We start from the raw sequence: 5,302 nt of genomic DNA on the forward strand, positions 1-5,302 counted from the left end.
TCGCCTGACCAGATCCTTAATCGTATCCACCACCGGGAAAGATTTACGATTCCTCTGGCACAGCCCAGCAAACATAATTTCCTGGGTGGTTTTCGCTTCCTTATTTTCTGCGACACCCATAGTCGCTCGGACCGACTTAACTAAAGTTTCCATATTCTCAACGGAAAAACAAGGTCTTCCTTCGGCTGGGTTCACATTGCGTTAATGTGTGCACGCTAACGGACAGTGTTGCATGGCGAAAATGTCGCAATTAACGCCGTGCAACGGGTCCGTTAGCGTGCCCATTGACAGCAATGTAAATGTCTCCTGCAGCGCATCACTAGCGCGTGCCTTTTTCGGCTCGCGCTAGTGATGTGCCGTTCCTCTGTGACGCGCCTCGGACGCTGCTTGCAGCGTCCGCGGCGCACCCGGGGTCCATTCCCCGCTCTCGCAGATCGGGGATCTGCGAGAGTGGGGACGTTAACGCGACCCCAAACACGGCCCCTAAATAAACATTGCGTTAGCGCAATCCGCTAGCGCTAGCGCTAAACGGATTGCCCTAACGCAATGTGAACCTAGCCTTCCTCATCTGAGGAGGATGCTGAAGAACTTTCCGAACATTCACCTTCTTGCAAGGAAGGACTAGAATCGGACATCATATCCATCCAGACTTTGTCATGCCGTTTAGTTTTAAGGGAACATCTTATCTCTTCCCTAATGACCTCCCTCAAATTTGACGTACGTAGAGGGGCTTCTTCTTCTAAAGTACGGCAGATACAAGCCTGACATAATTTCTTTATATAGCTGTCAGGTAGAGGCTCTTTACACAAAGCACACTGTTTATGCTTTGACTTCGTAACTTTCTTCCCCTACAAAAAAGCATAGCACAAAACAGCCAAATCAGCTACTGTGTGGAATCAAACACTCACCACAGCTGATGAAGATGGAGTATGGGTCTCTGAGGAGGTGAGGTGCGACGTGACGTCGGGTTGCCAGAGTCCTGCTGCCCGCGTACCACATCACTGCTGCATGATCTACTGCTGCTCTTCCTCTGCTGCTCTATCAGCTGCAAATGTTCGGCATCCCCAATCGAGGACATGCTGCCGCACACACTCACCATACCACGGCGTCTCTATTTGAATTTGCCGCGCTCCTCCCCCAGGTCTCCTCCGGAAGTCGAACAAGCACTTCCGGGTCACAAGCGCCGACTTGCTTCAGAAGCGTCGCGCGTCCCCGTGCGCGACCCAGGGCGGCATGCCTTTCCCTGGAAACACCACGAACTCCTGGCCAGACGAGGGGGGGTCTGCAAGCAGTACACCCCCAACGCTGCTTCCGGGCCCCCGATTCTGCCGTTCTCACCCGGACACCGCGCAGAGGCTTGGCGGACCCGGGTAAGCTAACCTGCAGGCTCCCACCGTCCGGACAGGAATCCAAACTGGAGGGTGAGGGGGGCCGCCCCTTTTTAACCTGTAGGTTCCTGTCCGGATGGTGGGCGGATCCCCTCTCTCGTGGGGTGCTGTTGTGGCGATAGGAAAAAAACACTTTAGAGAATATACCCAACTTTATTTAGGGGTGCAGTGAGCATTTTAACCCTTTCACGACATGCATCATATATATACAGCACAAGTCGGAAGCGGGTGTATGGAGCGGGCTCACGTGATGTGTGTGATCGCGGATCGCCATGACAGGCGGGGGTCAGCTGATGACCCCCGTGACTGTCATTACAGAGCTCCTTTGAAACTCTGTGTGAGGCTGGGGTCTCATTAACATATGGCATCCGATGATCCAGACCGTCAGATGTGATATACTAATGACCCTCAGACCCTGATCCGCTGCGAGCGGGAGCCGAGTGTCAGTGCTCTGTGCGAGCACAGCTGCGGAGGAGACGGAAAAAGTAATTTATCCATCTCCTCTGCTGCCGGCGGGAATCGCACTGCACTCGGGTGTAGGGTTGAGCGACTTTCATTTTTTTAAGATCGAGTCGGGTTTTGTGAAACCCGACTTAGTCCAGAGTCGAGTCGAGTGCAGTCGGCCGATTATCGCTAAAAGTCGGGGATCGACCGAAACACGAAACCCAATGCAAGTCAATGAGGAAGCATAGTCGGCAGTGAGTGGAGGCCAGGAAAACACCTACAGTGCCCATTTTAATGCCAAAAACATCCATTCTTGTTTCTGAAGCTTGTCAATCTTAATTAACTTTATAATAATAGTTGTTCAATGGAACTTGGGGGTGATTTGGCAAATTTGTGGGGGGTAGGGCTGGTTCAAGGTTTTAGTGGGCCCAGGAAACGTGGACTACGTCACGGCGGTGGAGCAGGGAGAGGTAAGTATTTCAACGTTGCAAGTGCTGTGATCCTGAGCAAGCAGGGGGGGGCCACTCGTTCGCATTGGCACTGGCACAGGGCCCCTCAAAGTACAGCGATGTGTGTTTGCATGGCGGGGGCGCCTCCCACCAGCAGCGACACTTTTGCGTACTCTGAGGGGCCCTGTGCCAGTGACGTCGCCAACGAGTATGCCCCCCCCACCTGATGAAGGAACCTGCACTTTCATCTGCACCTTCCTCTTTGTCCCTGTGTAAGGTGGTATAACATGCGGGAAGGGGAACCTGACTTTCAGCAGGGTCAGATTCTGGCTGTGTAGAGTGCAAGGGGAATGTAGTGGTCTAGGTCAATGTACCAGCAGACTCATGTAGCAGTGGCTGGGCAGTGGGCAGGATGAGGAGGAAACAGATATAGGGCCAAAGAATAAAGTAGGCTAAATGCAGTTCAAAATTGGTAACAGGACTAAACAGGCGGCATTGCTTTGTTGAGTGGAGTAGCAAACCCAGGAGCAGCAGACACTGTTTTAAGGGCCCAAACACACTAATAGGCCAAATGCAGTTTAATATCTGCTACTGTAGGCCAAAAGCCAGAAGGTTGAAGCTCAGCTTTATTCAGTTGAGGACAAACACCACGCAGGGGCAGACACCGTTAGTAGGCCGGAACCAAAGTTGAAGGCCAAATGCAGTTTAATATCTGATACTATAGGTCGAAAGCCAGAAGGTTGAAGCTCAGCTTTTTTTAGTTGAGGACAAACACCAGGGAGGAGCAAACAGAGCTATTAGGCCCCATCCAGCAATTAAAAAAAAAATAAATAAATAAAAAAAAAAAAAAAGAGCCAGAAGGTGGAAACTCAGCTTTGTTCAGTGGAGGACAACACCAGGCAGGGGCAGACACCGTTAGTAGGCCCTAAACATTTTTTTTTTTTTTAAATCTTAATAAGAGCCAGAAGGTAGAAGCTCAGCTTTGTTCAGTGGAGGACAACACCAGGCAGGGGCAGACACCGTTAGCAGGCCCTAAACATTTTTTTTTTTTTTTAAATCTTAATAAGAGCCAGAAGGTAGAAGCTCAGCTTTGTTCAGTGGAGGACAACACCAGGCAGGGGCAGACACCGTTAGTAGGCCCTAAACATTTTTTTTTTTTTTTTAAATCTTAATCAGGAACAGAAGGTTGAAGCACAGCTTTATTCAGTTGAGGACAACACCAGGGAGGGGCAGACACCGTTAGTAGGCCGGAACCACCAATCTTTTAAAAAACAGCAGTTAATAAGAGCCAGAAGGTTGAAGCACAGCTTTGTTCAGTGGAGGACAACACCAGGGAGGGGCAGACACCGTTAGTAGGCCCTAAACACCCAATTTCTTTTTTAAAAATCTTAATTTGGAACAGAAGGTTGAAGCACAGCTTTATTCAGTTGAGGACAACACCAGGGAGGGGCAGACACCGTTAGTAGGCCGGAACCACCAATCTTTTAAAAAACAGCAGTTAATAAGAGCCAGAAGGTTGAAGCTCAGCTTTATTCAGTTGAGGGCAACACTAGGGAGGGGCAGACACCGTTAGTAGGCCGGAACCACCAATTTTTAAAAAAACAGCAGTTAATCAGAGCCAGAAGGTAGAAGCTCAGCTTTATTCAGTTGAGGACAAACACCACGCAGGGGCAGACACCGTTAGTAGGCCGGAACCAAAGTTGAAGGCCAAATGCAGTTTAATATCTGATACTATAGGCCGAAAGCCAGAAGGTTGAAGCTCAGCTTTTTTTAGTTGAGGACAAACACCAGGGAGGAGCAAACAGAGCTATTAGGCCCCATCCAGCAATTAAAAAAAAAAAAAAAAAAAAAAAGAGCCAGAAGGTGGAAACTCAGCTTTGTTCAGTGGAGGACAACACCAGGCAGGGGCAGACACCGTTAGTAGGCCCTAAACATTTTTTTTTTTTTTAAATCTTAATAAGAGCCAGAAGGTAGAAGCTCAGCTTTGTTCAGTGGAGGACAACACCAGACAGGGGCAGACACCGTTAGTAGGCCCTAAACACCCAATTTTTTTAAAAAAAATCTTAATTTGGAACAGAAGGTTAAAGCACAGCTTTATTCAGTTGAGGACAACACCAGGGAGGGGCAGACACCGTTAGTAGGCCGTAACCAAAGTTGAAGGCCAAATGCAGTTTAATATCTGATACTATAGGCCGAAAGCCATAAGGTTGAAGCACAGCTTTATTCAGTTGTAGCTTCTTGGCAATAATATAAAGAAGACGCGACAGGACAACACTCGGTGGATGCCATATCTGTGTTTTCAACTGAAAAAAACCTTTCAGTTAACTACTTGCAGGAGAAAGTTTTTGTAGCTGGTGGCCAATTTTTGTACTGTACCAGTTTTTTGTTGTATGTGTTTTTGTTTTTAATGTTAAAATGTCTGCATTTGATATCTCTCCAGTATTTTCTTTTTTATAAGCAAAATACTTATTTTTATATTTTCTGATGTTTTATACCGGAGTGTTCCTCGGGACACGCTTATAAAGTGTCTTATATATGTGTTTCTAATGAGTCACATTATATATTTTTTGTAATTGTGGCTCTAAGAGATCTCAAAGATTTCATGGTTTGGAAATGATTGTTATGCCTTTACTGTTATATATAATAAAAACTGAATGGACACTTGTCAGCTCTTCTCAGGTGAAATGTTATCAAGTTCCGTCTGTTGGGCCATTATTCTAGGTCATACCCCCAGATCTGTGAACTGAGCAGTAAGGAAAATTAGCTGGTCTAAGAAGCATATCCATCTTTCCTACTTAAACACTTTCTTCATTGCTACTTAATGTGTTATATTTTAAAGCCATTGCAAGATTTTATAGAAGGAACTGATTGTAATTATCACCATAGGTATCATCACCTTTTAAGGACAGTGGGCAATCATTCAGCACTTTTTTGTAGGCATACATCCTCTCCCCAGCAACCTGTATGCATTTGACATGACATTATTTGTTCCTTTTATTGCATTACTTTCTTCATTGATTC

This window comes from Ranitomeya variabilis, chromosome 5 (genome assembly GCF_051348905.1).
Source record: "Ranitomeya variabilis isolate aRanVar5 chromosome 5, aRanVar5.hap1, whole genome shotgun sequence".
In the NCBI taxonomy this organism is placed as follows: Eukaryota; Metazoa; Chordata; class Amphibia; order Anura; family Dendrobatidae; genus Ranitomeya; species Ranitomeya variabilis.